Source organism: Panthera uncia, chromosome A2 (assembly GCF_023721935.1).
Source record: "Panthera uncia isolate 11264 chromosome A2, Puncia_PCG_1.0, whole genome shotgun sequence".
Classification (NCBI taxonomy): Eukaryota; Metazoa; Chordata; class Mammalia; order Carnivora; family Felidae; genus Panthera; species Panthera uncia.
In genome coordinates this window covers 19,252,438-19,264,534 of record NC_064816.1, presented here as the reverse complement: position 1 = coordinate 19,264,534, position 12,097 = coordinate 19,252,438, and the positions used below count along the sequence as shown (strand labels likewise).

The 12,097-nt window shown below is 43.2% G+C and overlaps 1 protein-coding gene across 2 annotated transcripts in view; it reads right to left on the bottom strand.

Moving 5' to 3' along the window:
- RAD54L2 (RAD54 like 2) overlaps positions 1–10,797 on the bottom strand; it is a 112,124-nt gene extending 101,327 nt beyond the window's left edge. The window contains exons 1-2 of one of the 2 annotated variants that reach the window (XM_049640568.1): positions 10,547–10,796; positions 8,144–8,288 (exon numbers count right to left, since the gene is read on the bottom strand). The gene's annotated coding sequence lies outside the window, so the exon portion shown is untranslated. Of the gene's footprint in view, positions 1–8,143; positions 8,289–10,546 lie in introns of both variants that reach the window. The other variant, XM_049640569.1, reaches the window with a different exon arrangement.
- Positions 10,798–12,097: the final 1,300 nt, after the last annotated feature.

The window sequence follows — 12,097 nt, the reverse complement described above, 5'->3', positions numbered from 1 at the left end:
AGACAAAATATGTTTGCACCCCACGTAGGTAAAGCACTGTACTAAGCACTTTATGTGGGAGTATATGAGATAATCTCACAACAATCTGATGAGACAGAATTATCATGATTATCCTCACTACCATTCAAGAGGAGAAAACAAACTTATAAATTGCCCAAGTTAAACAGCAGGTATCAGAGTCAGGATTAAAAATCAAGTCCTCACTATCTGGGAAATAGTGTTAATTTTTAGTAGGGTAGAAAATGGCAAGGTAATGATGTTTAAAAAAAAACAGAATGTTCTTATTAGTAAGACATATACACTCAATGACAATGTCTGAGATTTAGCTTTAAAACATACCCACAACAGGGACACGTGGGTGGCCAAGTCGGTTCAGCTCAGGTCATGACCTTGCAGTTCATGAGTTCGAGCCCCACATCAGGCTCTGTGCTGACAGCTCAGAGCCTGGAGCCTGCTTCAGATTCTGTGTTTCCTTCTCTCTCTGCCCCTCCCCTGCTCGCACTCTGTGTCTCTCTCTCAAAAATAAACATTAAAAAATAAAATGAGGGGCGCCTGGGTGGCTCAGTCGGTTGAGCGTCCGACTTCGGCTCAGGTCATGATCTCACGGTCCGTGAGTTCCAGCCCCGAGTCGGGCTCTGTGCTGATGGCTCAGAGCCTAGAGCCTGTTTCAGATTCTGTGTCTCCCTCTCTCTCTGACCCTCCCCCGTTCATGCTCTGTCTCTCTCTGTCTCAAAAACAAATAAATGTTAAAAAAAATTTTTTTTAAATAAAATGAATAAATAAACATTAAAAAAAATTTAACATACCAACAACAACAAAAAAGTGAGGAGGACAATTGAAAGAAAAAATTGGGGAAATGCTGATAATTGTTGAAACTGGGTGATAGGTACATGGGGTTAATACACTATACTCCCTGTTGCTGTATATGTTTGAAATTTTCCATAGTAAAAAGTTCATTCATGCGTGACTTCCCTCCCTGCAAAGACGGTGGGGAGTGAGAAGTTGGTCAAAACAAGGGAGAACAAACACCCAGAAGAAAAAATGTTGTCCCAACAACATGGATTTCACCTCAGAAATAGTGTTCAGGAGACACATAAGACCAGAAGCCAGAACACAAAACATTAAGACACATAGATAAAACAGGTGGTACGGAAATGGCAGTAAAACTGCATTTTAGATAAGAAACAAGGATAGGAAGGAGAAGGCTAGGGTAGCATGAGAGGCCCAGAACTAAGTAAAGTTATTATGGTTCTACCTTGCATGTAAGGTAAAAACTAAAAGGGGAGAGAACAGGAATATGCTAGAAAGGAGACACCGATTAATCAACTAACTAATTAATTGATCGATAATGTATGAAATAAATACATGAAAAGATGCTCATTCTCCTCAACAAGAAAATGTTATCTAGGCTTCAAACAAATTAGTTACACAGGCTTCAAATTGGCAAAGATTAAATATATTGATAATGTTCAGTGCTAAAGAAGAAAAAATACAATCTTTTTAAAGTTATTTGGTAACGTCTAGAAAAATTTTATTTGTTTATTTATTTCTGAGAGAGAGGGAGAGAGAGAAACAGAGCGTGAGTTGGCAGAGGGTGGGGAGGGGGTGCAGAGAGACAGGGAGTCATAGAATCCGAAGCAGGCTCTAGGCTCTGAGCTATCAGCACAGAGTTTGATGTGGGGGCTCGAACTCACAACCCATAAGATCATGACCTGAGGCAAAGTCAGATGCTTAACTGACGAGCCACCTAGGTGCCCCTATTGCTAGAAAAATTTTAAACATGCATATCTTTTGTTTTTTAATTTTTTAATGTTTGTTTATTGTTGAGAGAGAGAGAGAGAGAGAGAGTGCAAGCAGGGGAGGGGCAGACAGAGAGGGAGACAGAATCTAAAGCAGGTTCCAGGCTCTGAGCTATCAGCACAGCACCTAATGCGGGGCTCGAACTCACAAACCATGAGATTATGACCTGAGCTGAAGTACCATGCTTAGCTGACTCAGCCAACCAGGCACCCCAACATGTGTATCCTTTGACAAAGAAATTCTATTTGTAGGAGTTTGCCTAGGAAGTATACAATGTATATAAAGATGTATATAATGTATACAAAGAGGTGCATCTTGTATATATATACATATATATATGTATATATATACACATATACATGTATATATATACACACAAGGATGCTTGTTGCTACAAAGACAGAAACAAATGTCTGTCACCAGGGGACTAGAAAAGTTGATACAATGCAATATAATACCATGTAACTATTAAAATATATGATAGATACATGTACTAAACAGGAGAAAATGTTCAAGATAAAACCATTAAGCCAAACCACAAAGCATTAAGAGACCTAGATAAAACAGGTGGTAAGGAAATATAGTTATATATTATATATTAGTTACACACATATTGAAAAATATTTGTAGAGGAGTAGCTATATTGTGATCCCATTTCTGTAAAAAGGAATTACTTACCTCTCTCTTTCACATACATTCACATTAGCATACATAGTAGAAAAAAATGTGAATAAATATAGACTGAATTCTTAATGGTGATTAACACTGAGACATGGGATTCTGGTTTCCTTTCCTTACTTAAAAAATGCCTGAATTTTACCGTGCTCATATATTACTGGTATAATCAGCGGGGTGGGGGTGGGGTTAAAAAGTTAAGGACTTTCCAAAGCAAGAGACTCTGAGCAATGAAAGTGTCATGATACAAAGACAAGGGGGAAAAATAGGGAGCACAAGCCTTAAAGTGAGGTCACGGTCAAGAATGAGGGAGAGGGGAGCCCGGGGCTCAGTTGGTTAAGCATCCAACTCTTGGTTTCAGCTCAGCTCATGATCTCACGGTGCCTGGGATTAAGCCCTCCCCAGAGCCTGTTTGGAATTCTCCCTATCCCTCACTCTCTGTCCCCAACACCATGTTCTCTCTCTCTCTTTCTCTCTCTCAAAATAAATAAAGAAACTTAAAAAAAAAAAAAAATGAATGAGGGAGATGGAGGGCAGGTCTAGGGCCTAAGGGAAAAATGAGCCTTGGGGCAGTGCCTGGCTGGCTCAGTCAGTGGAGCTACAACTCTTGATCTTCAGGTTGTGGGTGCAAGCCCCACACTGGGTAAAGATTACTTTAAAAATATAAAAAATTAAAAATTTAAAATTAAAAAAAAAAAAAGAGAGAGAGAGGCACCTGGGTGTCTCAGTCAGTTGAGCCTCTGACTTCAGCTCAGGTCATGGTCTGTGTTCATGAGTTAAAGTCCCATATCAGGCTCTCTGCTGTCAGCACAGAGCCCACTTCGGATCCTCTGTCTCCCTCTCTCTCTGCCCTTTGCCCACTTATGTGCAAGCTCCCTCTCTTTCTCTCAAAAATAATAAATATTGGGGCGCCTGGGTGGCGCAGTCGGTTGAGCGTCCGACTTCAGCCAGGTCACGATCTCGCGGTCCGTGAGTTCGAGCCCCGCGTCAGGCTCTGGGCTGATGGCTCGGAGCCTGGAGCCTGTTTCCGATTCTGTGTCTCCCTCTCTCTCTGCCCCTCCCCCGTTCATGCTCTGTCTCTCTCTGTCCCAAAAATAAATAAAAAATGTTGAAAAAAAAAAATAAAAAAAAAATAATAATAATAATAAATATTAAAAATAAAAAACAAAACAAACAAAAATTTTAAAAAGAAAAAAAAAAGAAAAAATGAGCTTTGGGAAACATGCAAGCAGTTGCTATGGGAATGGGACCCTAAGAAGGCAGCACAGGAGCACCATGAGGGTCAGAGCTCAACTCAACTGAAGCAGTGGGAACTGTGGTCAGTCAACACATCCTATTTTCCTGATTCCCTAGAAACACTAAGCAACCTAGGGTTAACAAAAGAAGCCAGAGGTGAAAGTTTAGGGATGGCAACTGGCAGAACAGACGGTATACAAAGTCAGGCAGGCAAAGGGTTCTCAGACCCAGGGAAGGCAGCACTGAAACTGTGGGCCATGGCAAACCAGCATCCAAGCTGAGGTGGGTGAAACAGTGGGGAAGAGAAAGGTGGAGAAACAGTGTGGGGAACACAGTGGAACTGGAAGGCACAATGAGGGCAGAGAGCCTGAGCTCAAGTCAGAATCACACCTAAAGAATTCTTTCCCACATTTTTTGGGGTCCAATTTCTATACATCATTATGTTAGGAGGAAGACCACTACTAGTGTCAAATATTGCAAAAAAACATTTCCACCTGATTCTGGGTTTTTCTCTTGACCAATAAGTGATGTGTGAGGACAGTGGGGCTCCTCTCCCTCTAGGTTCCTCCCCCATTCAGCCTCTTCCAGAGTTTCCAGGCAACTGTTAACAGAGCAGATGCTCTACTCCCTGCGTGGCACTATATTCTTTGTGGGTATCCTTTCCTGGCCAGAAGCCTGGAATAAGGGGTAACTGTCCCCCCAAACTGAAGCCCTAACAATATCCTATAAGGACATAAAAGGGGTCCTAAACTTAGTATCAGAAAACCTAGAAGCTTTTCTTCTTAATGGCTTTGTGCACTTGAAAGCAAGCTACTTCACTTTTGTGTTTGTTTCGTCAACTGTAAAATGGGGCTACCTGCTTCACAGGGTTGTTGGGAGGGTAAAGTAAAGGAAATGTATATGAAAGTTATGAGCTGTAATACCATACATGTGCAAGGTATACTTATAAAGCAAACATTTTCATTTCTGCCTATGTATAACTTTCACTGATGATGTTTTAAGACCATAAGTGGGCGCTAGTAAAGCCAATGTGCCTATGCTGGCTGAAATGATTTTTGTTTTTATTGCTTCTAACCTACATTACAACAATTTCCTTCTCAAAATCTTAACACTGCTCACAGAATATCTTCAACAGTTGCTTGCCACACTTAATGTGCCTTATACTTTGTTTCAGTTTTCCTTATCTCATATCAATTTTTACCTTTAACTACTTCTCATGCTTTCCTTTTCTGCAGTATGTTATATTTGTCAACTGCATGAAAGAAGACTACATTATATAGGCTTTAATAAGGTTCCTCACACTTGGCCTTCAGTGGGATTCTTATGTGATCTGATCAACCATGAAAATGTAAATCAATTTAGATAGTACACCCTCAAGTTATCTTACCACAAAGAAGAACCAAGAGGGTGACTTATGAAATTGGCACAATTCCATAATTTCTAGGTTAGTAACTCAGAACACATAGCCTCCTAACAAAGAATTAATTCATCAGTTCCAGTTTTAGTACAGTATTAGGCTAAGCAAAGAACTAGTACAGATAATTTCATAGTCACTGAGTTCAAATTCCTGAATAAAGTTTGAGCAACTAATCTTGTATCCTGAAAATGGTGACATTGAGCTCAATTCCAAAAGGTCCATCAGCCGGTAAAAGTCACAACATCCTGGTGTTAAATTCGTTACACACTCCCAGGCTGGCCACTAGCTGTCTGGAGACCTTGTGACCCAAACTGACTAGTCACTCTTCTTCGTGCATGAGGACAAAGTGCTCAGAGCAGTAAATGGCCAAAGGAAAATCTAGATAATACCAACGAAAAACTTCCATTTTTTCCAAATGAAACTTTTGCCAGACCCACAGAAAGCAAGTAATAGCCCCCCCAGCCTGAAAACTATGAACATATGGAATAAGCAACACATTTTCAATCAAAATAAAGTATTGCTTTTAACAACCTGTAAGTACAAAGGCAGAAGCACTGTTTCAGCCAGGATCAGACACAGCCTTAAAATCAGAACACTCATCACACCACCAGCTCCACAAGGAATGATTTCCTGTCACTTCACATGCAGAGGTCATTCATTTGTTCATTCCACAAAGATTTACTGAGTAGCTACTCAGTGCCAGAGATGGTTAGGTATTAGGATATAAGGATAAATAAGACAAGGTCCTGCTCTCAAGCAGATTACAACCTAGCCTGTAAAACACACAAATATACCAAAAGTTAAGAGTACAGTGTACAGAGTAATTATGAAAGAAGCTTGGACAGAACTGCAATGGCCAGATAAAGGAGAGGCATTCAGCTTAATCCAGAAAGAATCAAAGAATCTTTTAAGAGATGGTGGTGCCTTAATTCCTGGTAAATGCAAGACTAAGAGTCAGAAAATCACTAGAATGGGGAAGAAAGTTAGGAGAGGAATAGCTTCAGCATGCTGGGATGTTCAAGGAGTTCACTGTAACAACAGCATCAAGTGCCAGAGAAATTGTGGCAGAAGAGGGACTAGAAAGAAGACACAGGAGTGGCTGAGTCTAAAGGTGAGATGTTGAAATAGAGACATACTAGGATCTAGATGTTCACAGTATTTTAAGGCTAAAGGAATATTATTTACTTTTAACAGAAGTTAAAGACCAGCCACAATGGAGGAGGGATTTGACTAAGGAAAACTGGAAGAGTTGTATGGCCGGTTATTTCTAATTACTTCTATCTGGCTTATACTTATTCTTACTTTTCTCTTGACTTCTTTTTTTCCTCCCATAGGGAAAAAATAAAACTGAACAATTCTGTAACAAAGGCTGTCAACCTTCTGTTCACCAAAAACTTTCTGAACAGAGTGCTATATTCTATCAAAATACCCCAAATTAGAGAAAGATGACAAATCTCTCTAGCATCTGGAGCCTTCCTAGCAAAAAGACCAAAGCCAGGTCTCTGATAAGACGAAAGCTAGAGAAACATCCTGACCATGGGATACACAGAACATGATGCTGCCTGTCATACTCTAGCAGTGTAAATGGGAATGCTTACAGTTCTCAAAACAAGGACATGCCGAACAGTTACCTCCTGGCTTCTCCATAGAAACTGCCAGGAAAAAAAACCTACCAGTGCCAGGAATGACCTTGGACTTTATAGTGTGGACTCCTGCCCACCAGTACTAGATAAAGACTACCTCGGCAATTCTCTCACCTGTCCAGAGTACAAACAGGTGCAGACAGCAGGCTGCCTTCCTCACCAGACAAAGAAACTGAGCCCCTCATCCGTGCACAGCACCTGGCTATGCTCCTACTACTAATACTACTGAAAATAGTGCCCCCATTACTACTTCTAACTACACTAACAGCTACTAAGAGCAAGACACTACTACTAACAGCAAGCACTGACTACCTACAAAGTACTAGGCCTTCATCTTCAGTCCCCAATACAATCTGCAGAGAAGGTTATACTATCCTCATTTTACAGAAGGAAAAAAATAAATAAATAAAACAAGGCTCAGAAAGGTTAACAGCTTACCCAGGTCAAAAAGCAAGAAAGAAGTAGAGGTGGGATGACTCCAAAGACCATGCCCTTCCTATTGTACTAGACACCTCAGAATTTTCCTACATAAAGCAAAATCACAGGGCGCCTGTGTGGCTCAGTCAGTTAAGTGTCCGACTTCGGCTCAGGTTATGATCTCACAGTTTGTGGGTTTGAGCCCCGCATTGGGCTCTGTACTGACAGCTCAGAGCCTGGAGCCTGCTTTGGATTCTGTAACTCCCTCTCTCTCTCTGCCCCTTCCCTGCTCAAGTTCTGTCTCTCAAAAAATAAATAAACGTTAAAAAAATTAAAAAAAAAAAAAAAGCAAAAACTCTAAGGCTTCTTTCCAAGAGTTTCTGAAGTCAATCCATTTGACTAAGAGGTATTCAAAAACACTTCTTTCAGCAATCACTTTGCTTTTAAAACAACATATGTTGGGGCACCTGGGTGGCTCAGTCGGTTAAGCTTCTGACTTCCGCTCAGGTCATGATCTCGCGGTTTGTGGGTTCAAGCCCCGCATTGGGCTCTGTGCTGACAGCTCAGAGCCTGGAGCCTGCTTTGGATTCTGTGTCTCCGTCTCTCTCTGCCCCTCCCCCACTTGTGCTCTGTCTATCAAAAATAAATAAAATGTAATAATAAAAAATTTTTTTTCAAAACAACATATGTAAACCATTTTTTCTTTTCTTTGATCAAGTGAACATTCTAGACAGAAAATGAAAGATATTTTAAAGAATTTATCATGTGAGTGCCTTGGATTTTTGGCCAAAATATAAACACAGAGAGAGAAGAGAGCAAAGGACAGAATTTCATTCTACTAGATCAGAATGGAGATTAACGATTAAGGCAAAAATTTTTTTTCAAATATAATTTACATTATATTGTATGCAGTGAAAACCAAGAGGCAAGCAATTTCAAATAGACTGAGCCTTACCTCAATCTTATTCCTCCTGTTCTAGGGGACAGCACTCCAAGTGATCAGCAGACACTCCCAGCCTACATACAGTGAACCAGACAAAGGGGGTAAGCAACGCCTTCATGCTCCCAAACCACAGTGGAAAGGAAAGTGTGACAGCTTCCTGGGGAACCCAAGCACATATACAGTATTTATAAATCACTATTCACAAACACACACAGAAACAAAATGTTACCTGTGGTCTGTCTACAGAAATACTTAAAGTTAACAGGTGTATTTAAATTAATGCAAAAACAATCCCATACTAATGTGAACACATTATAGCTCACCTTTTTCATGAAAATATATGAAGACAATCAATTTTCACTAGTCAAAATTAATACTGTATAAAAAACTTCATTCAGCAGCTTTACCAATTAAAAGCATAATATACCTGAACCACTTCTTCTCTCACAGACCTATAGCCACTTCTGAACTAAGAACTACTATTAAAATGCCAAAAATATTACCATTGTAAAGATGCCCAACACAGTACCTGTCATAATTCAACAGACACTGGTTTATGAAAGAGTTAACTATTTAAAATATAAAAATTTAAGAGAGACAGAAATCAAGGGACATACAGGATTTTTTAAAGATTAAGGGGGGGAAACCAGAACTATTAGTACAACCTACAGATAGTCAGAATTACCTCACATTTCACTGAAAATTTATAGACTCCAACTGGGCAGTACCTCTTAACACTCTAAATAAACTCAGAAGGTGCAATGGTCTGATACTGCCATTTGTTGTATAGAGTTTCATACCTCATCTACAGACAACACACCAACTTTGCCTGAATGCTACACACAGAGCTCTGGTGCACAGCTGCAGGCCTCAGAGCTGGAGTTTGCACACTGCCTTCAATAATACAGATGAGACACAGTGTGCAGACCAAATTCACTGAAGACGGACAACACTTCTAGTGAAGAAGATAATGTTCTGTAAAAGCTCAAATGGCAGTCACTAAGATTTACCAGATTCAACATAATGACTTCATGGCAGCAGGAGAAAATGAAGTTTCATGGATTAGGGATACAAAGAACATTTAACAACATAAACTGTTAGGGTTTTCACATCCCTCTGTAGAGTTGCACACATTAAACAATGACACACAAATTAGTGAAAACAGGCTCTGAAATTAATTTAGATTTCTAAGAACTGGACTGAAAACCCCTAGAATTTACATATATTATGGTGTCTAAGTTTGTCTAGCATTACAAACAATAGCCACAGTGCTGAAATGAAAGTATGAGTCACAATTCAAAAACAGGAGGAAAAAAAAAAAAGAAAAGTACAGAAGAAAGCTTTGGATCCAAATACCACAAAGAAATTCTTTACTTAAAATACTGTCAAGGACAGCTACCATTCTGACTTGGAGTGAAAAGGAATGATTCCACAGTGTCTTCTACTCTGGAACAAACTCTTTCAGCCCCCAAAAGCCCTTTCCAGCCCCATCCACCTTGGTGTCCAGTCACTAACATAGTCAGCCACATCCACTAGCAAGCACGGGAATTCTAACAGATCTGAGTCACCCACTCCCCCGCAGTAAAAGGTCATTCTCTATCAGAAAGCCCACTCTGCAAAGTTCTCCTGTTCATCTCCCAGGCTGCCATCACCGTGGCCCACATAAAGCAACCTACCAAACTCGGCAGCCTACCAACACTTCTCCACACTCTCCAAATCACAACTCCAGCTCACCCTAACACCAAGGGAGGCAACGCTACTCACCGTGACACTCTGGTGACATTCAGTTCCCTGCCTGAGAACCCTTCAACGCCAGGATACATCTGGGCCAGAGAATCCAGCTCTTTGCTCAACTCCTCTGTGCCCAGCTGAGCTTCCAGTCGTTCCAGGAACCAATCACGGGTTACCCCAGAGAAGCTAAACTCACAGTGCCTCTACTCCCCAGCCAGACCCCAGTCGGCCAAGCTCACAGACGTGGGACAGAGGGGGCGCGGGGGGAGACACATCCCGATGTGCCTTAGGGACCAGGCACACGGAGGGCCCTAGAATTCCAAACGCAAGCCCCCCCCCCAACATCCACCCCACTATGGTTAGCTTCCAGGGTGTCCGCATTAAGCGTCAAGAGCGCACACCACTGGAGTTAAGTCTCCGAGCCCCTGTGACTCCCTTTCCTGGCTACCAAGATACTAAATACCAAGCCACAGAGGCCCCGGGTCGAGGCCAAAACCCCAGCCAAGGCTCCGGCCACTGGAGTTCCCCAGTGGGGATCCAGCGCCCCAAGGCCCGGGCCGCTGGGACGGGCTTGCTGCCCCAGGCCGCTGAGCGCCACGGGCCCGGGCCGCGTCCCCACTCGGCCCCCATTGTTGCCGTCCCGGCGGCCCAAGCCCGGAGCCGGGGGCCAGCACCGGCACTCACCTCCTGCGCCGCGGCTCCGGGCCGCGCCGGGCCGGGCAGGGCCAACTGGCTGCGCTTCCCGCTTCTCCTGCTCGGCTGCGTCTGCGGCGGCGGGGGCGGAGGTGGCGGCTGAGGCGGGAAGCGGCCGGCCAGGCCCGGGCGCCGCGGGCTGGCTCGGGCCGAGAGTCGGTCTTCTCCGGCGGCGGCGCTCGCAGACTCCTCTCGCGGTCCGCGCCAGAAAGTGTCCCCCTCCTGGACCGCGCGCCCGGCCGCCCGGACGGGAACACGCGCCGCCGACAGGAAAGTTCCGCTGAGAGCTGCCCGGAGGCCGTTCTTTCCCAGTGCCGGGTGGACCGTAATTCGTCCCTAGATAGAACCATCTGTGCTACAGATGACCGTTTCAGGAGTGAATGTGGCACGAAAATCCCAGGCCTGAATCCACCTGGGAACGGTTCCGGGGTGGGTGGGACAGAATGGGTTTGCACCCCACCAGCCACCAGTGCTTCAATTGAGCCTCGGTTCCTCCTCATTCCTCGCTTGGGGGAGGCTTGTGAGGATTGAATGCGATGATGCAAGTGGTTGGCACGGAGATATGGGGTTCAACATTGAGGCACGGTCATTGGCAATGCTGCCAATGATGATCGCTGCTATTACTACCGTCTCATTACAGAGGTTGTGCACAGCCCTCAAGGACCCATGAAATTGATGTGTACCATGTAACTGTCGGTTTTCCCCCCCTCCACCCCCACCTCCTGTCCCGTTTCCTGTTGTCTGAGGCTATCTTCAGAATTTCCTGAAAAGAGCAGCAGGGACAAGAAAGGGCTTTTTAAATCACTGACACGGGGAAGGGGGGGGCGGAGGGCTGGTGGGTATGGAGCGATTGGAAGGGTAAGGATGCAGATTCTCCTTCCTTAAATTGGGAATTGCTGCCCTGTGGGCGCCAGTTAATGAGAAGAGTGTATTTTGTCAGCTCTCTCCACTACAGCCCCAGGTCTTATCCTCCTCCTCCTCCTCCTCCTCCTCCTCCTCCTCTTCCTCCCAGTAAGTGAACACTGGCAAGATGCTGAGAAAATTATAAAAGCAGATCTTTTTTTTTTTGGAAGACTTGTTTTGTTTTCCTCACAAAATCAAGAGGATAAAAAATCCTTTCTCTTCCCCACTTCCCTTTTCTTCTGAGCCTTCACACTTCTGGATATCAGACATAGTTATTTTTGGAACAAATTAGGTTATAAAAATACAAGTGTGTGTTCCAAACTATGGGTGGGAATTTATATCTTCAGAGGTGCTCCAAAAAGTATTACAGCTTTCACACGTTCTCAAATTTCCCATTCTCAGTCCTGTGGCTACTGACACTCAGGAAAGTTTACCCTGATACCCTTCTCCCTTGTCTGAAGAGACTTTCCAAAGGCCTCTGATATCAGTCACTTGTACCTGAATGAAATTTTGTCACTGTGTCACACATATACACACATATATTTCCTTCTAGATTATCTCCTGGGAGTAAGGAAAGGGCTCTGCCTGTCTAAAGGCATTGTGATAGCCATTTGGAAACATCAGTCTCCTGGGTTAAAA